Genomic DNA, 23,410 nt, shown 5'->3' on the forward strand with positions numbered 1-23,410 from the left:
GCTTTATTCTTCCATCAAAGAATGGAGACGTGTGAGCAGGTGCTCTAGAGCACTGGCTCTCCCTGACAGGTCACCATCAGGGCTGCTTTATAGAGTTCTCCACAGGCAGTCGGGGAGGGGGCGGAGTTCTCGGGCGTCTGCGCAGGCGCGTTGCTTGGTGTTCTAGGTCGCCATGTTGGGCGGAGCGCTTCTGCTCACGCCCGGCCGTCGCCATCTTGAGCTGGGGTGTCGTCGCAGCCATTTCTCATCAGGACCTCTGTTCTGAAGTGCTTGGTGCCAGACCTCTGCCACATCCCCAGGCTAAAACTTGCTTGTGCTTTGAAGAGAAGTGGTCTTTTTAAGGTCAATAGCCTTGGGCCAGAAATGAATTCTCAAGCAGAGGTGAGAGCGTGTGGTGGGACGGGGACTTCTGGGCATCTACCCAGGCCACTTCCCAGCTCTGAGGGAGGGACCCGAACTTCTCCAGCCCTCGGAAGGTGGATGGTACTGGTTACATGGTATAAGCCCTGGCCCAAATCTTAAAGTGTACTTTGTGATAGAGTCACCTGTTATGAAGAAGCTCTGGGCAGCCATAGTTTGCAGATTTCTGTTCAGTGATTACATGAATAATTCACCGGTCATTTTGTCAAGTTGCAGCAACTATTTTTCTCTCTCTCTAATGCGTAGACCTAGCTGTGAAGAATTAATTGGCAAGAAAGTGTATTTGCTTGTTTTGCCGTAAGGCTCGGAAGTGGTAGATGGAGAGAGAGATTTTCTTGAAGTCGTTTTTCTAACGAACCTGCTGTTCTATGGTTCCGCCCTATTTGACTGCATTTTCTTAGCCATTGATTACGTGGGCTAGATTTGGATGATTTACTATTTGAATAAGAGGGTCATGTTGATTCTTGGATAATCACATTACTGGGAGTCCCCATTGTGGCGCAGCGGAAATGAGCCTGACGAATATCTATGAGGACACGGGTTCCATCCTTGGTCTTGCTCAGTGGGTCAGGCAGCGTTGCTGTGAGCTGTAGTGTAGGTCGCAGACGCGGCTCCGATCCTGAGTTGCTGTGGCTGTGGTGTAGGCTGGCAGCTGTAGCTCCAATTCCACCCCTAGCCTGGCAATTGCCATATGCTATGGGTACGGCCCTAAAAAGCAAAGCAAAGCAAAAAAAAAAAAAAAAAAAAAAAATCTCATTACTATCCTTGTAAAACTTGCCTTCTCTTACTTTATGAAAACACGACTTCTTCAAAAAGTTGGTATAATCTTGAAAAGTTGCTTATACTCTTCTGTAGTTCCAGATAAAATGTGTAAAGCATGCACAGATAAAATGATATAATGTTATGGATTTGCTGTAACAAATTTAGCTGTGTGTGTGCTTAAGTATTTGAGGGAGTATGAATGAAACAAAATTGGCCAGGAATTAGTAATTGTTGAAGCTGGATGATGAGTACATTGGGATTCATGATATTATTTTCTCTAATATTATGTAAAGGGGGAAAAAGTAATTTATCTTGCATGGTGTTATAAGTGACTTTTTATTAGTTTACTCACTCTCTCCAATCCATGGAAACTTATTTGTCTTTATTTTAAAATTATTAATTATAAAAGTAATTGTATATTCATTGTGAAAAAATTTAGAGAATACAGAATATAAACAGTTAAGTCCCCATTCACATTTCACTGTGACCTGTTTCCCAACTCACATGCCTCCCTAGAACTAATCACAGTAAAAGTTGGTTGTATATTGTTTCAGAGCTTTCTGTATGCATACACAGACATATGTCGAAATATAAAGGGCAGTTTGATTTTATTGAAGGATTGATTTCTCCCCAAGTAAAACATAGCTCCAGTCCTATAATGTAAATCAAGTGGAAGATAGGTATCACTTAATAGAATTGTGTGTATTGGTAGATTTTGCTCTAACTATAAAGAAATATAGTCCCTTTATCAATAGAATGAGCTTTAATGAAATCAGAGAATATAGTGTATGTCTCTGAAATGCTTCCAATGTGTAATGGCTGATTATTTTAAAGTATGACCATTGAAAGCAAGTTACAGCAACTTTTTTTTAATTGATCAATGACATCTTTTAGTTGAATACATTTTCATGTGCACATTGAAGAGGAAAAAGCAAACCCATTTAAGCCGAAGAAATCCACTTGCGGTTTTGGCTAATTTTTAAAGAGAGAAGAGAAAAGGAATCATCTTATAATGTTTAGCATAGTTCATACTGGTGGCAACATAGGAATTCAGATTCATTTACTCTTACTGAATGATGAGTGGTAGAAGCTCTCAATATATTTTGAAAGGATGCTCTGTCTCCTTTCTTATTGTGTAACATCTCTGTCTACCCCTGCCTACCTCCCTCTCCTGTTCAGTTTTATGTAAACTTTTGAATATAGGCTCTGTTTCTCCCAGATGCCTCATATTTACTTCCAGCAATGGCGAGAAACACAGATCTTAAGAGCGACCCTTCTTTGTTTTCTTTCTAATTCGCTTTTAAGGCTCATGAAAGGCACTAGGCTGACAGCTCTGGAGGCTCCAGACCTGTTTATCTGTGCGCCATGTGCAGCATGGCACATCTCTTTCGCATTAGCAGTAGTCCTCCTTTTGCACCTGCAGGAACCAGCATGGGGCAAGGGCCAGGCTGCTCCATCCTTGGTGTTTCTCCTGAAAGGAAGCAATTAGCCAGGATTCAGGGACAAGCCCTTTCTGTTTCTTATAACACTTCTTGTCTACTATCCCCTCCCCCAACACACACACACATTTATTCACAAAGTCTCTAATTGGCTCATATGAGCTGGTGCTTGGATATTGTGCTAAAGAGACTCATTTACTGAGGAAGCACTTAGTGAATATTTGCTGTGTATACAGTCTTAAATACACTAAAATCTATCTAAGTGGTCCACAAATCCATATGCAGATTGAATAATCAATATAGCTCATGTTTATATGTAAGGCACTGTGAATTCATAATAGCTCTTTATTTGCTTTTTAAAATTTGGTAAACTATATAACATGAAATTTATCATTTTAACCATTTTTAAGTGTACAATTCTGTGGCATTAATTATATTCACACTGTTGTGCAGCCATTACCACTGTTTCCAAATTATTTTCATCATCCCAAATGGAAACTGTGTACCCATTAAGCAGTAACTCCCCTCTCTTCTCCCCAGCCCCTGGTAACCTCTTATTTACCTTGCCTTTATGGATTTGCCTATTCTGGATATTTTGTATAGGTCAAATTATACAATTTGTCCTTTTTTAACCTGACGTTTCACTTAGCATAATGTTTTCAAGGATCATCCATGTTGTAGCATGTATCAGAACTTCACTCCTTATTATGGCTGAATAATCTCCCATTGTATGTATATGCCGCATATTGTTTGTTCATTCATCTGTTTATTATAATTATCCACCTTTTTTGCTATTGTGAATAATGCTGCTATGAACATTGGCATACAAGTATGTGTTTGATTCTCTTGGGTATATACTTCAGAGTGGAATTGCCAGGTCATGTTCCATGTTTAATTTTTTCAGGAGCCACCAAGCTGTTTTCCACAGCAGCTACACCATCTTAAATTCCCACCAACAATGTGTAATGGTTCCAATTTCTCTGTATCTTCACCAACACTTATTTTCCTCTTTTTTGGTAAGCCATCCTAGTAGATGTGAAGTACACAGTAGCTTTTTATCACGTATTTTTCTCAATCCACTAGTATCGTGTGTGTGTGTGTGTGTGTGTGTGTAGGAGGGCCTATGAAATATTTGATATTCAAAAGATATTCTCAAATTCAAAAATGTGAGGATCTCTAATTTAGTAAAACATTTTTAGAAATTCTCCACATTGCATATTTTAGAAACATTTCATGTAATCCTCACGGTAATATTCTGAAGTAGGATTATTGTCTCTATATAGAGAAACTGAGACTTTGAGAAGTTAAATGATTTGAGAAACAGTTGTCAAACCCAGTTCGTCCAGTTCCCAGTTCCCAATGAGCTTTCTTCTACATTACCCCAATCTTCATGTATCTATTCTTCATGCCATGGCCTACTTGTCTACAGTGGTGTTTCTCCCTCACTGTATCTCTATACCAAATTCTCTTTTATTTTGATCAAGATTTTCCTATGATAAATAGAAAATAGAAATATGGAGTATTGAAAAATAGAGACAAGAAAAAATCTGAATTCTAATACCACAGTAGAGTTGTATAAATGATGTAGTTGTATAATATATATTCATATGTATATATATATACACACATATATTTTCATGTATAATACACTATATATACATATGTATATTTGCATATATGCATATAATAGTATGTATGAAGATAGGAGAGAAAAATGGAAGGAAAAAAAGAGGAATATGTAAGTCTTTATTTTTTTTTTATTTGGGACTCTCACTGGTGAGGGTAGGCTTAAATGGCAAATAATACAGATCATCTCCTTGGAAAAACTAACAGTTTGTTTCCTCTCTCTTTAGTACTCCATAGTAAGCATAATAATATTCATCTCACTGGGAGACTGGCTCAGAAAGAGTCTGCTCACTTAAGGCCTCAGTCTCTGGGCTGTCCCATGTGTTGTGAGTAGTAGAAGGAGTTTAAAATCTGGATTCGTAAACAAAAATTCCAAAAAGAGCCATCTTGATTTTTGTGAACTGAAAAATAAAATGCTTTCTCTGGTAGGGAAAGACCCTCTTTGCAATTTTTTTTTTTTTGGTCTTTTTGCCTTTTCTAGGGCCGCTCCCACGGCATATGGATCTTCCCAGGCTAGGGGTCTAATCGGAGCTGTGGCCACCAGCCTACGCCAGAGCCACAGCAACACGGTATCCAAACCGCATCTGCAACCTACACCACAGCTCACGGCAATGCTGGATCCTTAACCCACTGAGCCAGGCCAGGGATCGAACCCACAACCTCATGGTTTCTAGTCAGATTCGTTAACCACTGAGCCACGATGGGAACTCCTCCTTTTGCAATGTTTTAATAGCATTTATATCCACCGATGGGGAGTTGGAAATGTGGGGGCTATAAGCCAGAAATATCAGCAATGCTCAGACTGTGATCAAATTAACTGAACAGAATATGCAGTGATTGGGCCTACTATTCATTCATTCTCATTTCTTTTAAATTTATTTATTCATTGAACAAAACCTTTATTATCTCACTTTAGTGCCAGACTTTGAACTGGGGGCTGAGGATACAGAGAGAAGTGAGGATGTGGAGAAGACAGGCAGGAAAACAGATAATATAGTGGGAGGCCTAAGTGATGCAAGAGGCAAGTGCTCTGGGGCCATAGATAGACAATGGAGAGGGTAGGGTAGATGGCTTAGTAGATGACCAGGCCTGCAGCTCAGTACACAGGTCTAAAGGGGAAGAAAGCAACCATGGTGGCAACTATTTATTGAACACCTACCAGGACCCAGGACCTGAGTATATTATAACATAGTAACCATGGTAATAAAATAATAACTGACATTTATTGATTGCTTCCTATATGTCAGTGTACCGAACATTTTAAAATAGACTATTTTTAAAAATTTTATTTTTTTTTTGTCTTTTTGCCATTTCTTGGGCCACTCCCGCGGCGTATGGAGGTTCCCAAGCTAGGGGTCCAATCGGAGCTGTAGCTGCCAGCCTACGCCAAAGCCACAGCAACGCGGGATCCGAGCCGCGTCTGCAACCTACACCACAGCTCACGGCAACGCCGGATCCTTAACCCACTGAGCAAGGCCAGGGACCGAACCCGCAACCTCATGGTTCCTAGTCGGATTCGTTAACCACTGTGCCACGACAGGAACTCCAGACTATTTTTTTTAAAAGCAGCTTAAGGTTCATAGTAAAATTGAGGGGAAGGTACAAAGAGTTCCCATATAGAGAGGTACAGAGATTACCAGAAATTTACCCAACCAAGTATTCTGACTCTGAAACCTAGCACAGCTACTTTCATTTCTGCTTATCACTCCACACATTTTTGTCTACCTACTTGTGGCTTTATGCTGTTGTAGTCATGCTGTATACCTAGATTTATAACCTGCTCCTTTCACTTAATATATTAATAGCATTTTTTACTGTTTCTACATGGAGTACTTAATCCATCTACCTTTTAAAATAGACTTTACTAACTTTATGAAATATAATACACATATAGAAAAGTATATATAAAATAGAAATGAGGGCTATAATGAATAATCATAAAGCAAATACTTAACCACTTAACCACTACCCAAGTCAAGAAATAGAACATTATCACCAGACATTTCCCTTTGTTGTTGCCTAATCACCTCCCTTTCTCCTACACCTGCCCCCCCCACAGAGATAGCCTTTTCTTGACCTTAACTGTAACCTTTACTTCCTCTTCCTTATGCTTTTACCACCTGATTATTCATCCCTAAGCAATAGAGTTTGGTTGGGTCTCTTTTTTAACTGGACATTAATGGAATCTGAGTCTTGTACTTAGTGTTGAGCTTTTTAACTCGACATTGTATTTTAAAAATTCTTCCAAGTTGTGGTATGCAGTTGTAGTTTATTCATTGTTATTGCTGTGTGATACTCCATTGTTTGCTCTGCCATAATTAATATCCTGGCTGGTAGAAATTGGGGTTGTTAACAGCTTTTTGTTTGTTAGTTTGTTTTCCAAAACAGTGCTGCTATGCCTCGTACACATGTGCTCGAGTTTCTGAAGACCAAGAATAAAGTTATGAGGATGATCATCCACACTGAGTGTTTGTACCTTCAGTATTACTAATTAATGCTAAGATGTTTTCCAAAGTAGGGTTGTATCAATTCGTACTCCCTTCAGCAGTGGGTGCGAGTTCCCAGTGCTCCATGTCCTTTTCAATATTTGTCATTGTTGGTCTTTGTTACCATCCTGAGGGGTTTTAGTAGTGTCTTATTGTGGTTTTAATATGCATTTCATGAATTATTAATTAGATGAAGTATATGATCATATATTTGTGGCCATTTGGAATTCCTTTTTTGGAGTACCTTTTCAAGTCTTGCACTCATTTTTTAAAAATTGTGTTCTCTTTCTAATTGATTTGAAGGGTATTACAAATATCTGCTCCTGTTTTTTGGTCTGCTTTTTCAGTCTGTGGTATTCTCAGTGAATCCATCTAACTTCTTCAAATTTATTAGAGGAAAATGTTAGAAGACAAGTGAAACAATAAATAAAATTAAAAATCTCCTGTAATCTTGGTTTTTTTTTTTTTTTTTTTTTGGATGCAGCATGCAGAAGATCCTATGCTAGGGATTGAACCTGAACTACAGCAGTGACAACACTGAATCTTTAAGGTTCAGGCCTATAATCTTGGCTTTTAAATACAACTACAAACACTATTTTAGTGTATTTCTTTTTAGGGTTTTTTCCTCCACTCTCTTTTCGAAAATTTTTGTTTGGTGGATACTACGTTGTTATTATTTAGATCAAATTCATGTAGGTCATGTTTTCATGGAAACCCTGAACCAGATTTTATGCTGTGAAACTTTTTGAAAAACTTGTCTACAATAACAGTCACAGTAGGATTTTTAGGAGAGAGTGTGGAGTCTGTGATTTGGTTGATTTGCTTTGCTGTGTTCTGAACAAGTTATGGAAGCTGGATGAGCCTTGAAAGCCCTATTCAATTTGCACCTTCACTTTTTTGTTCAATTGCAAGCTCCATTGGCCATGCTGGTTTTGCTCACCACTTTATTCCCACAGCACAGTACCTGGTGATCAATAAATATCTGGTCTCCAAGCTTTCCCTCTTATCTCTCCCCAGATCCAGATTTACGCACAGCAACAAGAGCGTTGCCTGTAACATTTAAATCAGATCATAGGCATAGTTTTGATTTTATTCTGACTGTAACATAAGACCTCAGGAAAGGAAGCTGAGGAAGGAATCTCGAAGCATGAATGGCAGGGTTGGCTTTGGACAGGAGAGGCATTTCCTCAGTCATAACTAAAGGAAGAGATGGGGGTAAATGTAGTTGGGTTTATAGGTTAGTAATGGGAAGGGGAGTCATACTTGTTTGATGGCTTCTATTTTCTCAGTGAGCTTAGTGGCAAGGTCACAGCTAAGGAGGGTAGGAGGTAGGAATAGACTTGAAATGGTTGTCTTAGAAAATAGGAGAGATTTCTAAGGAAATATAGTAGGATTTCTTTGCAAGGTTTGAGGATTCATTAGAGGTCTGAAATCAGGAATTTAAGAGAGATCTAGTGTGCCCAGGTGTGGGATTCTCTGTCCTTAGCTACTTATAGTTGTTTTTCCCTCCAGGCCTCCGTCAAGAAAACTTCCCTCTGTTTGAAGCCTAAAGCAAGGACCTAGTGTCCAGGAACTCCCTTGGGGGTGGGGAGGCAGACAACAAGGATCCCTTGAGCTTATATGCAAAATTTGTGCATATGTGCATTTTTGATTTTCAAAGGAGTCTTTGAACCCCAAAAGATTGAGAACCACTGCTGTAATACCCTAATAGTACAGCCCTTTAGAACTGTGTCACAGGAGCCCTCATTGTCTCACTAATTGCCTTATAAGGAGGTCCATTAGGTAACTCACAGCTAAACTGCTGGTAAGAACTTGAACTCCTGCACTTCTCAACTACAGTCCCTCACCACAATGATAATAGGGAGAGGGGACTATGCCTTTTCTTAAAAATGTGACTTACCTTATCACCAGAAGCCTAGATATTGCTACCTTCATTTAACCAGTCTTCTCCTATTGATAGACATTGGTGTTGTTTTCTAGCCTTGAACATACTAGATCAAAGATTGTGCGCATTTAAAAATCTCCAGAGAGTTGTCACCAATCTACACTTCCATCAGTGGTGTGTGAACTTGCTTGTTTAACCACACTGGCAATTGTTGAGCCTTTTACTCATTGCCAATATGATAGTTGAAAATGGTGCAGTGGTATCTTAATTTGTTTTAAATATACCATCATAACCTGGGGTTCTTAGATGGGCAGCAGACTCTTTAAGAAATTTCATGCAAATGGTTTGTGCTTCTGTACATTTTTCAGGGACCAGGGGAAGTGATGGGAGGAGGTTTAATAACCTTCCTCAAATTCTCCTTAGGCTTTCAAAATGTTACAAAATCATGACACAAGGGTTTTACAGAAAATTATTAAAGTAGACGAAACAAACAAAAAGGACAAAAATAGCAAATGGGAAAATTGTGAAATTTCAGCAATCACACAAGATGCCCACAGTCCCCATCTATAGCTCTTAACATATTTTCTTACCTGGCATCCCAAATTCTTGATCCTATCCTAGTTTCCTTCCCTTGGGATGCTTCTGTTCTCTGGCACACAAGAGACTATTTCTGCGTGTCTTAAAACTTTAAAAAAAACTTTTGACTGAAATGTTGGTTAAAAATGGACATTCTGAGAAGTTACTCCATGTTCGTCAGTGGCTTCAAATACTCCTAGGTTGAGTTCAGCTGATTTTCTCTGTGTGTGTTCACTTTAAAAGTGTTAAGTACATAAGAAGTTAAAATATAGCATGTTTACTAGGAATGCTTTTCAATTTCTTTCATTTTGTAGGATATTTTTTCTCCATAGATTGTATTTCAGTTCAAAAGGAGCTATTGAAATGCATTTCCCAGAATTTTCCCACTTTGCAGAAAACTCCTTTAACCTCAAGAAACATCATTAAAGAATGCTGCCATAATCAAAGTTATTTTTTTAAATATCCCAGTTCAACCACCAAATGCTGTTCTGTGTTCAGAAAGGGTTGTTCCTTGCTCTCGCCACCTGCAATGGTAATGTCTCTTTTGTCATCCTGGAGGAAGTGCATGGTTTGCCTTTTGTTTACTATTGCCGTTTTGATTTTGCCTCTAACCATAATGAGGTAGGTGACATGATCCCAGAGTTACAAAGCCTATATGGACTAAGGAAATTGAGGTAGAGGATTTGTCCCAGGAAATCAGTGATAAAGTAGACACTAGAAGCTTAATCTTCTGATACCCGTTATCTTTCAGTGAGGGAGTGTTGTGTAGTAATGAGAATGCATATCTAATGACAGGTTTTGGTTCTACAACTTCCTAGCTGTAGGGGTTGTGGCAAGGTACATAGCCTCTGTGGGCCTCTGTTTCCTCATCTATAAAATGGAGACAATAAGGGCTACTTTGCAGGGTGATCATAAAGATTAAAGGAGATAATATCTGCAGAATGCCTAGCACATAGTAGGTAAAAATATACGTTCATTCACCTCTCTCTCCACACTAGAGGGAAGAGTTCATTTAAGAAAGAAAGAGGTGTGAACATTGATTTTGTTTTGGTAGGGAAGTTATACAATCAGAGATTCTTTGGAGCTGGAAGAGCACTTAGAGATCAAATAGTTTAATAATTTGTTACAGAAGAGGAAATAGATCCAGAGAGGGCTATCATATGCCCAAGGTCTGAGCACAAGACCTGGTAAAGACCTTTGTACTTAAGAGAAGAATCTGCCTTTTTTAAGGAATCTTTGTTTCAAAGGTCATAGTAAGCATGAACTCTTTGAAAGTAAAAATGCACTGTGTGCTAAAATAATCCCCAAGCTTAAAGCTCATCCCATAATTTATTATAAACCAGTTACATTTAAGATGATACCAAAGTAAAGTAAAGCAAGGTGGGATTTTTTTTTCAAATTAAATGGTAATATATATTTAAAAAATACAGTGACGCACAGATAATGAATAAATACATTAGTACATGTAGCTATTACAATATATATCATATTGCTAACCTCCCTCACAACTGATGAAATAAATGGATCAAAATATTTTGGGGAATGTCAGATAAAATTTCACTTAAATTATTTCTTCTAGACTTTTTTCCCCACCCCAGATTAGTTTGGTCTGTCTACCTTAAGAACAAAAATAAGCTTAATACATAGATAAATGCTTGTCTTCCTAACACTACAAAAGAAACATTTGTTCCCCCAGATAACTCTTAAGTAAACTGCTGTCAAAACAATTAGTGTTATTTTTCTATTATCCTCCTATTTGAGAGTAAATAACCAGTTCATGAATATGTTAATTATCTAGTAGGTGAAGAAGATAAGGAGGGCCTTATATCTCCAGATCAGTTGCATACAAAAACATAAGAACTGGCTCTAAACTGGAGAGTGTATGTCCATATTCACCTAGCCAGACTGAAATCAGTTCAGCTGTGACAGTTTAAAGAGAACTAGAAGAGAAGTGACAAATGTTTTGATAGAATTAAGCACGAATAAACCTTCATTTGTGCACAGCTGCTGCGGTGTCTCCTAGCTAACCAAGTATTATATAGTGTTATTTTAATTGCCATCAAGGGTGTTTTATTTTCTCACATTTTTAGAAGACACATTTTAGAATTTTGTAATGGTCATTTTAAATAATTAGGAAAGTGAGATTAAACCATGGAGAATGCTCTTCTCATTAAAAGAATAATAATTTAGGGTATGAGTGCCAGAGAGATACTTTTTCTCTAAAATCATGTTTTAAAAATAAATGATTGTGCTTATTTTAAGCTTAATTTACCTTTAGTAATCATACCCAACTTTTGGCAGCTTTGAATCTGCCTTTTGAAATCTCTGGCACAGAATTCTTCACCATCCACAGTGGTTAAATGTTCTGCTGAAAGGGAACACATTTTGAGGGGGGAGTGAAGGTGGGGGTGGGGAGAAAACACAGAAAAGTGCTTTCCCCTCCTATTTTGATATGCCAAGATATATTTTTCCATATTAAATATTTTGAAAAAGTTGAATGCAGCATTGTGCCAGATAATTAAAATGTAAATTTCAGTATCTATGCTTGCTTTGTGATTTTTTAAAAAAATACATTTAAGTTAGTTGTCTTTTAAAACATGTGGTCAGCTGTTGTATTCACATATGGTCAAATGATCAAAGTCTGAACTCCTCTCTAATTGTCCCCCCGCTGCTCGTCTGCTCTGTCCGTGATCAAGGCCTCAGCAGGTGATGAGAAAGGCATGAGAACAGGCTGGAAGGAGAATGAGGCACCGAGAGGCCCAAGCTGAAAGAAATAAAGACTTCCAGTACATCACCCTGACAGTAAAGAGCGAAGGAAAAGTGACGTCTGGTTAGTAGTGCTTATATATTTTTTTGTTCGCCAATCTGCATACATTTTTTTCCCTAGCTAAATGCAAATGGAACCTAGCCTTCTCCCAGAGATGGAGCCCCACAAATCAGCGCCACCGCTGAAGTGTTGCATTTGTTTACTTGCCTCGGGAGGAAGCTGCTAAGTCCCACAGTTTATAGTATTTCACATGTTTGTGGAAATCATTGCAATTCTTTTCACTTCTGCTTGTCATTGTTTGCCTAGAGTTCACTTTGCCAGATGGCGCTTTATTGTCACTAGTGGTTACACCTCGCTATTGGATCAGTTCAAGACCAAATGGTGTGAAGAGCTTTCATACTTAGAGGATTTAGTCAAACATTCATTCTCTCCTATTCAGGCTGCTTGAGCACTAATTCATAAACGAGCCGGCTGACCTAGGAATGAGGGGAGGAGAAAAGGGCCCAGCTCTTTTTTCCCCTCTAAATTATTAATTTGCCTTCTATTTACAGTCCAAATTGGAATGAATCATAATTAAACAGGAGAATCTTGCATAAACATACATAAGATGTTAAGGCAGGGGCTGGGGTAGGGGGCAGAAAACAAGATACTGCATTATGCGAATTCTGCCAGAGCTTAAGGGGTTTGCAGTCCACACAAACACACAACCCATTTTTTCCCCACAAGTCCTGATTCATGATATTCTCTGGTCTCTTATTTATAAGCTAGTTCTGTCAGCAAATGCCGTGAATGATCTCATCAGTGTTTTTTTCTTTGGCATGTATTTTCTGCGGAAGTTTCTGGATATGAAACATTTTCAAATGTGAATACCTTTCAAATGTGAATAGATTTTCAAGGTTGGGAATTCAAGAGATTCCATTCATCTTATGTGATTTCTAAGGGAGCTTTGGAGAGTCTGAACAAATTTTGGTTGGGTGCACTTTTCTGCTTTAGGAGTTGGGTAGTTTAGGGGCCTAATACAGGCAGCATCATACTGTTTATGTGTTTTTTTTAAAAATTGATATGGTAGTTGCCTTTGTGAAGGGAAACTTCATTAACGAATCTCTTGGCTGCTGCTCCAAGCTCTGGAACTTGTCTTCCTTTCTTCATCAAGTCTATTTAAATTTCTGAAAAAGATGGTTCGAGGTGCAGTGAAACTAAGACAGGGGTAACAGGGAAAGGGTTAAGCAAACAGTGGCTCAATTGCTCTGCCTAATTTTGTTTCTTATTAAATATGAGGCCCTATAGTTGTTGCCCTAGTTTTCTTTTTCCTTGGGATGGGAGTACAGCTTTACCTAACTATTCAAAGTGATGCTGAAAGGACAAAGAAAAGCACCGATGTGAAGAGGGAGGTTCTTTGGCAGAAGGCAGGTGCTGAGGGATTTGGAGGTTATTATAGAAAAAATCCTTGAAGCCCTTGGTGCAATGCCTTGGTGTAGTAAGAAAGGCAAACAGGATAATGGATTGTATCAACAGAGGGAGCAAACCCAAATCAAAAGACGTGATCTTGTTACTGTATGGCCTGATATTGTCCCTCTACAAAGAGCTGGTTGGTGCTAATCAAACACATTGCACTGCTGGCCTAATCACCTTGCCCTCAGAAGCCTATTGTCCTGGGCAAGTCCCAGTTCACAGAACAGCCCGGATGATGATACCCACTTTTCCAGTGAAGGAAATGGAATGAGAGTTGTAGGCTTTTTCCTTCATTACTTTTTTTGCCTTGAGGTACAATGCAAAATTATGTAATAATAGTATCCCAGGGGCCTGAGCCAATCCTGGAGGAAGCCATAGCAGTGGGGATTATAGCTCTGCTGGGGAAGTAAGCACAGCTGGGAGGAACAAAGCTTCAACTGGGGGCCCTCTGGTTTTTCCACACAACATTTCTGGACTGGGGCTCTTTGCTATGCTAAGTGGGCTACCAAGTAATTGGACCTACCCTTATGGAGGGGAGGAGACTGAAAGCTGGAAGGGCATAGTGAGAAAACAGGAACTGTTAAGCTAGGGATTCTGGTGGGGGGTGGGGGTGAGGGGGTGAAGATATTGCTTTTCACGGAGCTCCTGGAAACAAAACTATAAAGTGGGTAGAGAGAGTTAGTTTTAAGATTAAACCAAAATTCTTGGCATTTTCCCTTTGAAAGTGGGACAGAATACTGGCTAAATTGTAAATGTCGAGTTAGGTGAACACTTTTGTGCACTTTGGCAAGTCACCTTTGGGGGGGACTTAGTTTCTTCATCTGAAAAATTGAGAGGAGTGTTTTGACTTGAAATCTAAGTTCCCTTCCAGTTCTGACATTTTGCAAGTTTGCATCCTTATGTTGTCTTGATTTTCATTTTTCTGTAAGAGTCAGTGCATGGGGCTAACTGAGGTGCTGAATAACTTGAATCAGCTCAGATACTGAATTAGATTAAAATGAATCTCTTGTATTGCACAGGAACCTTCTTTTGGTGAACAGACTTATTAGGAGTAAGTAGCTGGCTAAAAACTTGGTCATTTAGCCAACATTTTTAAAAGGGTGGAATCGCTGGGGGTTCAGACCTGCTACATTCTACAGCTGTTTTAGAGGCTATCCCTCACTGTTCTGCTCGCCTTGCAAGGTTTAGAAATTCCTGGCTTTGGGTTCATATGGCTGAGGCCAATCAGATGCTTTCATCAGCTCACCATTGGATGTTGAGTGATATATTGCCACCAGTTAAAATTTGACCTACTCAATGACCCTCTTGCAAACATTAATTGTGCAGAACATCTTTCTCCTCCAATAAGAGTATCTTCTTGAAAAGGCTACTCATTTACTTAAGACAGTCCAACTCATCCAACTTTGTTACAAAGCTTATCTTGTGCTAACTTGGTGCAAGGATTCCTGGAGAAAAGAATTACATAGGTCTAAAATAAAGGTTAGGAAGAGACAGATTTCCTCAGAGACTTTGCAAACACTTACTAGAAAGGACCTTCTGAACTTCTGTGAGATACTTATTTACCATAACAAAAACACAGACCTAATCATCAGAGAATAGGAAGATATATAACTAAGGCTTTACTTTAGCTGTGAAGGATTTTGTATAAAACCTTTGATTTGCCATGGGAAAGGAACGGCAAATTTTTAAGTGTAGGGGAATATCAAAACAGAATAAGCAGTGATGGTCCGTTTTTAAAACTGGTTGATGGCTAAAGATAGGCTCTTTTTGAGAAGAAAACAAACCACATTAAACAAGCATTTCTTATCATAGAGCCAATTGTATGCAATTTTATCCAGATTTTCTAGTTGATCTTGTTGTGTGCCTTTGGAGGTATTAGGAGGGCATCATCTTGAGATATGCAAATATCTAAAAGGAGACTTTTTTTCTTTTAATGAAAGTACAGAAGCTGAAAAACGGGGGAGGGGGGAATGAAAATTGTCTTTGAAATTACCTGAATGAATCCAGCTAACTACAGAGACATTATTTCTACTTTATTTGACTCACTTCACCCACCATTTTAGTAAAATGGTGTTAAATTGATGTGGAAATCATGACACTGTTTGCTGCATCCATGCTATGTTTGTGTGCATATGCCAACACAGCTAATACAGGTGTTTTTTAAAAATTAGCTTTTCCTTCCTGGACTTAAAAGGTAGAGAAGCTTCTTTTTCAGTCTCATTTCTCTCCTTCCTAATTGGTGAGGAGAAAAGAGCACTAAACTTGGAGTCAAATGGGGTTCGAATACCAGCTCTACCACTTTGTAACTGTGTGACCTTGGGTAAGTCACTGAACCCAGAACTTTATCAGAATTCCCTTCTACTTTAGAGTCTGTGAAAGAAAATATCCACAAGCTTTTCTTGGTAATTAAATCAACAATCAGATACAGAATCACTTGGGGAAACTCCGTATCACCTCTTAGGGCAGGGCATAATACTTCCTTCCCTGCTCCACTTTTGCTTTTCCAAGTTGGGAGAAGACCTGGGAACAGCCTTGTAGGGGAAGTTTTATTATCCTTGTTTCATGAGGACAGTGATGCCCAGTGAAGTGATTTTCTTCATGTATCACAGCTGGCAAGTGACCTAGCAAAGACCCAAGTTTTCCAACTTCTCATCCAGTCTTTCTACCATGCTTCTAAACAAATTGGGCCTCCACACAGTTAGCTTTCAGTGAGAAATTAGCTTTGTTTTGAAACGCATTTGCTAAAGATAATTCTTCAAATCCTCTCCTAAAGGACATTTAGTGATTAAAATAAAGTCTCCAGCTAGGCAACTTTTACACATTCATCCAAGTCAGAGAAATACAGAACCAAGGTTCCCATGGCAACCTTTAGCCGTCTCTTGAGGAAGTGCATTACTACAGGGCCCTTCTTCAACCAATCCTTTTTCAAGGAAGCTTGAATATAAAGACCCTGGTAACCTGGTCCTCTCCTTCTCTGAGAACAAGGCAAATACTTTTTTTTTTTTTTTTGTCTTTTGTCTTTGTTGTTGTTGTTGTTGTTGCTATTTCTTGGGCCGCTCCCACGGCATATGGAAGTTCCCAGGCTAGGGGTTGAATCGGAGCTGTAGCCACCGGCCTACGCCAGAGCCACAGCAACGCGGGATCCGAGCCGCGTCTGCACCCTACACCACAGCTCACGGCAACGCCGGATCGTTAACCCACTGAGCAAGGGCAGGGACCGAACCCGCAACCTCATGGTTCCTAGTCGGATTCGTTAACCACTGCGCCACAACGGGAACTCTGGCAAATACTTTTTTGTCCCTTCCATTCTCTCCTTCCCCTTCTCCAAGTTTCCTTTATGTACCATCCCCCTCCTCCACCCCAGCCACAAACTGGCTTGAATTTTTGTGACAATTTTCTTATTTTCCAGAGGGAATTATTTCTAAATTTTTTTTTTTCCTCCAGTGTGGGAAAATAGACTAGAACTAAAAGAAGAGTTTCAGTGCCTTCTTTCACATTTGGATGATGGTGGACAAAGTAATCTTTCTGGGTACCAGGTTTATGTCTTCTTCTATAGGGAGGCTTACAATCAGGATGATAGCATGGACTAAAGTCATAGGCAAAGGATCCAAATTCCTTTCCTCAGAGGTGGATTTGGGTCTTGTCTAGACTTAGGCATGGTTGAAAGAACTGGAATAGGGATGCTATAGCTGTAGCTCAAATTGCACCCCCCCCCAAAGCAAACTTACTTCAAGATAACTCTAAGCCACTTTAGCCCTCAAGCATTTAAGTATGAATCCAATTTTCATTTGCCTTTCTCTCCTTTTCCAATCTAACGATTATGGAAAAAATAGTTCTTTCTACCCTAGTAAACAGGTCACTTGAATGTGAAATAAATCACCAGGCCCACAATCCTTCTGTTAAGGAAGTCAGCAGTGACCTAGAACCTTTTGTTTTCTTTTCTTTTTTCGTGGTATGTGGAGGTTCCCAGACCAGGGGTTGAATTGGAGCTGTAGCTTCCTGCCTACACCACAGCCAAAGCAACACAGGATATGAGCTGCGTCTGCAACCTACACCACAGCTCACGGCAATGCCGGATCCTTAACCCACTGAGCGAGGTCAGGGATCAAACCCGCAACCTTATGGTTCCTAGTCAGATTCATTTCTGCTGCACCATGACAGGAACTCCAAGAACCCTTCCTAAAAAAGTTTGGAGAACAGTTTTTTGTTTGTTTTTGTTCGTGTCATGCAGCAGCTTGATATGAGATCTCAGTTCTCAGACCAGGGATTGAACCTGGGTTGCAGCAGTGAAAGGGCCGAATCCTAACCACTAGCTCACCAGGGAACTCCTGGAGAATAGTTTTTTGTTAATGCAAACTTACTTTAGTAGTATGGAGAAATGTTGTTTGCTATCCACCACCATCCACTCAGTCTTCTAACATAACAAATTGAAATTTAAGGATTCACTTTTTCTTGGTTATAATACTTTTTTTTTTCAGATTTACCTAGATATACTTCAGATCTGGGGAGGGTTTTACTAGATTTACTATTTTCAAACTGGTCTTTAGCAGTGGTACTTAAATTTTTAAATTAAAATTTTTTTTTTGCTGCCCTACAGCTTATGGAGTTTCTGGGCCAGGGATCAGATCTGAGCCAGAGTTGTGACCTACGCTGCAACTGCAGCAATGCTAGATCCTTTTAACTCACTGTACTGGGCTGGGGAATTTGTGTCCTAGGGCTGCAGACACACCTCTGATCCCATTGCACCACAGCAGGAACTCCATTACTTTTAAAAAAATTTTTTAAATAGTGGTAAAATACACATAAATTTACCATCTTAGTCATTTTTAAGTAGTATTAAATACATTAACTTCATGTGCAACCATCACCACGATTCGTCTCTAAAACTCTTTCCATCTTGCAAAACTGAAACTTGGTCCTCATCACATAATGACTCCCATTTCCTGAGTGCTTGGAAATCACTATTCAACTTTCTATCTGTATGAATTTGTCAATTTTAGATTTTTCATGTATGTGAAATCATGTAATATTTGTTCTTTTATGTCTGGCTTATTCCACTTAGTCTAATGTTTGCAAGGTTCATCCATGTTGTAGCACGTGTCAGTACTCTCTTCTTTTTTAAGGCTGAATATTCCATTGTATGTATATGCTATTTTATTTATCCATTCATCCACTGATAGTCACTTAGGTTGTTTCTACGTATTATATATTGTGGATAATGCTGCTATGAACATGGAAGTAGGGAGTTAAATTTTTTTTTTTTTGTCTTTTTAGGGCTGTACCTGCAGCATATGGAGGTTCCCAGGCTAGGGGTCCAATTGGAGCTACAGCTGCCGGCCTACACCACAACCATAGCAATGCCAGATCCAAGCTGTGTCTGTGACCTACACTACAACTTATGGCAATGCTGGATCCTTAACCCACTGACTGAGGCTAGGGATCAAACTTGCAACCTCATGGTTCCTAGCCAGATTCGTTTCTGCTGTGCTACAATGGGAACTCCTAAATTTTTTTTTTCATGCAATCTTGTGATATGATAAAAAATGGTAAGAGGATTCTCACTCGGTGGAAAGTATTTCAGGACAGTATAAAAGGCCACTCATCCATTCAACCCTGTTTTTCTGGGCCAGGAAAGTTTAGTCCAGAGAGGGAAAGAACACAGAGTAGGACACCCAGTAAGTTAAAGGCAGAGCTTCCATAAGAACCATGCCTCCTGACTTCAGTCTGCTGCTATTTCCTTGGCATTACCAGTTTAAGACATGATAGCATTGTTTCCTCATATCTAAATTGGGAACATAGAAAATGTTAGTGGATTCCCAGGGAGGATCTTTGATGGAGAGCATGATTTGTATTAGAAACTTGTACATTGAGATAGTTGTGTGTACCCCCCCGCCCCCGATTATTTCATTTTGCTCCAGTAGCCCTCTAATTACAGTATGTGGTTTCCAGAGTGGAACTTTTGACACCACTAACCATCCACATCATGATATGCTAGCTTAGGAATGTGTTATTTGATTAATGAGATAATGGTTTCAGAGCCCTTTGAGCTGCTCAGAAGAAAGGCACTGGATAAATTCAAGGTATTATTATTGTGGCATTATCTAAAGGTAGACATTTTGCTAAATATTTTCATTTCAGTATTAATCTTCAGATGTCAGCAAACATTTAGATGCCTTTACAGAATGATGCTTTTAAATAAACCTGGGAAAACACTTAGATGTCATAGGATATACTTGACCTCACTGAGTATTTCAAGATAACTGAAAATAGTTGGAAATGATGCTACCATGGCAACAAAATGGAACTTTAAACATTTTGAAATCTCTCTCTCATAGGAAAGATTCTGTATTGGATTTAATCTTTCTTTTCCATCTTTGACATGAGTTTCTTTTTACAATATTAATTTTAATTAGCTAATCCCATCTAGGATCAGCACAATTAAGATCTGAATGGTTATTTGTCACTTATCAAAAAGAAGGGCAACACTAAGCATTTTTCATTACAACATAGTGGATTTTGGATCTTCCTCATTTTTAACAAGAGTCTGATATTTTAAGATTGCATCCACATCTTAAAATTCCATAGCTCTGATATAAGGGCCATTAAAGTGACAGGGAAAGCAAATGAATAAAAGGGAAAAGAAGATCTTTTTGTTCTACCTTGGAGATAGAGAAGTTCTCTTCCCCTAATAGCTAACCAGCAGTTTCCTGGAGGTTGGAAGTAACTATTAAAGAGAGGGTGCTCATACTCGAGATTGGAAAGGCAAGAAATTAAACCAGCATTGGAGTTCCAGCTGTGGTGCTATGGATTAAGAATCCAACTGCAGCAGCTCAGGTCGCTGCTGAGGCATGAGTTCATCCCTGGCCTGGTGCAGTGGGTTAAGGATCTGGCATTGCTACAGCTGTGATGTAGGTCGTAGCTGCAATTCAGATTTGATCCCTGGCCCAGGAGCAGGTGAAGCCTAAAAAGAAGCAAGCAAGCAAGCAAGTAAGCAGGCATTTACTTAGCTGCTGTTAGGTGCCAAGTACTGAGCTTGACTCATTCGTAAATACTATTTTTTATCCTTATGACAGTGCTGTGCAGTTGATAGCATCCTTCTTTTTTATAATTGAGGAAAATGGGACTCAGATTATGCAATTTGCGCCAGTAAATTGACTGAGTCAGAATTTGAACACAGGGTTTTTTTCCTATCCAGCTTTTCTTCATTTGCACCAGGCTTGTTAATTCTGTGCATGGAGAGAAATGGACTGTTTCCAGTTGTCATTATACCCTCATCATTGTGGTCACATATGTATATTTTAATCCCCAAACACAAATGTCCAGGTTTGGGGATAGGGAGAGGATTTTCAACAGCAGGAAGGAGACAGACAATGGGAGATAAGAGAGGAGGGTAGAGCTTAATGTTTAAGACCTAGATTTAAAGCCTTGACTCACCACTTTTAGCTGTGTGCACTTGGGCAAGAAACAACCTTGCTGAGGCTCGGTTTCCTCACTTGAAAAACGAAGATAAACAGTATTCATCTTATAGGGTGGTTGTAAGCTTTGCTGATAGTGCCAGAAATGTGTTCAAGCACAGAGCCTGGCGCTCAGGAAACGTTCTCTGTGGTTACTTTTATTTCCAGAGGACTCTGTGTTCTGACATATCATTGGATGTTTCCAGACAGGAATGTAGATCAGTGATTGGGAAGGCAGCTGAGAGGATTAACCAGCCTAAATCAGAACACACAATACGGAGAGAGAGCATTTACACCCAAGACTCCAAATGCCCCTCCTGAGAATCATTGCAGTTTCTAGAGCTGGACTAAACTGTCAATTGTTCATTGACAGTCATGGAAACCTTTCTCATGTGGCAGATTGTTGATATATGTTTTCAGTTTATAATTTTTCTTCCATAAATATTTATTAAATATTTTGTGCCTGCTACTATTTATTCCTTTATCCAAAATAGTTTCTGAGTGCCTTCTCTATACCAGCTACTATTCTTGGCACTGGGGTAACAGCAGTTAAAAAAAAAAAAAGGGCAGACAAAAGTCCCTACCCTCATGGAGTTTACATTTTGGCAGGGGGTGATGTGGAGGAAGAGGTGAAAAATAAGATAAATAAATAAGAGATGGTACGTCAGTGATGAGACATGAGAAAAAAACTGGGCAAATGGGCAAAGGGCATAGAAAGTGTGGATAGGGTCTGGAATATTTGGTGGGGAAGCCAAGGAAAGCCCTTCTGAGAAGGTGACTTTTGACCTGAAGGAAGTAAAAGGGAGGATAATTCCAGGCACAGAAAACAGCAAGTGCAAATGCCCTGAGGAGGGAGCATGTTAGGAAAGTTTTAGGAAGTCAAAGCCAGAGTGGGTGGCAGAATAAGGAGGACATTGATGATGGGGCGGAAGAGGGGCTGATAATAGGAACAAGGTAAGACCTTGTATAGATGATTTCTTGTAGATGAAAAAATGAGCTTCAGGAACTAGCAAATGAATAAAATAGAAAAATTAGAAATATATTTCTTAAAAATATTTCAGTTACTGATATTGTTTTTGTTGATATTTTTATATAAAGATGTACACATATGATAAAGCCAAAAGTTTTTGCTGGCAAAGTAGTTGTTACTATTTTATGGTGTACTACAGAGGTCCCTATGACTTCCAAGTCCTTTACCATTTTAACAAATTGGACAACCACAGCTAGTAAGTGGCAAAGTTGGGACTAGAACCTCGGTCTCCTGACTTCTAGGTCAGGGTATATATGTCCCTCCTTCATGTCTGAGGCATGTCCTGTAACACAGAGCCTGGGAGGTCATCTAATCCAACTTTCTCCTTGGATGGAAGAACCGAGTGTCATAGAGAGCAAACGTAACCTACCAAAGGTTAAGGCATTTTGTCAATGATATAGCTAGAACTAGACTTCAGATCTTTGCTCCTTATAGGCAGGCTCTGCACCCAGCTGTTGTTTTAGAAGCACCTATGGCCAGGAGAAAATTCATACCCTGACCTGTGACCAGGGATACCTAGGATCTAGTGGGTAGAACTGAGCTGATTTTAGGGTATGAGGTGACTAAAGACTCTGGGCTGATGGATTGTTGCAGCCAAAGCAGGGCCTGGTATTAAAGGGATCCTGTGTCTTTCAGGGAGTGGGAGTGGGAGTGGGAGTGGAATAGACCTGGTGAGTTTATATACTAGAATGTTTTTGAACATCTTAAGAAGGCCACCCATAAAGTTCATATGTTCTATTGTTGATTTGTGTCTTAGGTGCTGTGCAGATGTGTCTGGAATTTGTTTAGCTGAGAAAATACCATGCAGTGGCAAGTGTTCTTGCTGTGTGGGCTGAGCTTGTTGCTTCTTGCTGCCACCAGCCTATTGCTGAGTCTTTTCTTATATTACAACAAGTTGGTCTAATGTGGGCACATAGCAGAAAGAGAGAGAAACTTTGGATAACCATCTAGGGTAGCCTAGCTATAAAGCTACTGTGTGCAGCACAGATTTCACTCAGTATCAGAACTGGAAGTGGCCTTGGAGGTAATCTAATCCTACTTCCTTTTTGTATAGATGGAAAAACTGAGTCACAGAGAGCAAAAATGACCTTCCAGGGGCTAGCCAGTGTGTCATGACATGCTAGGACTAGGCCTCAGATTCCTTTGTCTCCTTACTGGAAAGTGTGCTTACTGTCCAGCTTGCAGTTGTTACCTTGACATTTCAGATAAGTAGTGGGCTCCATTCATTATTATCACTTGCTTATTAGAAACTTTCAATTTATTATCTTAGTCTCATAGACAAAGAAATGGTTCAGGAACTCTCCTAAGCTTTGTTGGGGGTGGGCAGTAATTAGTTCCAAGGTCAAGTTCCTTTATCCACAACTCAGACATTGACCTGGGTTTTGTAAGGGTGGAATAGGCACCAACAGGGGTCAGTCAAAGGCTGCTCTTCTGGAAAACCTGTCTGATGCCTATCGGTGTGGGGGTTAACCTGGCTTGCTTCCTAGATGTCTTTCTACTTGTGAGTGGGCAT

At 39.5% G+C, this 23,410-nt stretch overlaps 1 long non-coding RNA gene across 1 annotated transcript in view; it reads left to right on the forward strand.

Annotated features, from left to right (window-relative positions):
• The window catches only part of LOC102158351, a 36,675-nt gene continuing 13,477 nt past the window's right edge, over positions 213-23,410 (forward strand). The window contains exons 1-2 of the long non-coding RNA XR_297882.2: positions 213-381; positions 11,891-12,024. This is a non-coding gene — a long non-coding RNA (uncharacterized LOC102158351). The remainder of the gene's footprint in view (positions 382-11,890; positions 12,025-23,410) is intronic.

The sequence above is a fragment of the Sus scrofa genome, chromosome X, assembly GCF_000003025.6.
Source record: "Sus scrofa isolate TJ Tabasco breed Duroc chromosome X, Sscrofa11.1, whole genome shotgun sequence".
NCBI lineage: Eukaryota > Metazoa > Chordata > Mammalia > Artiodactyla > Suidae > Sus > Sus scrofa.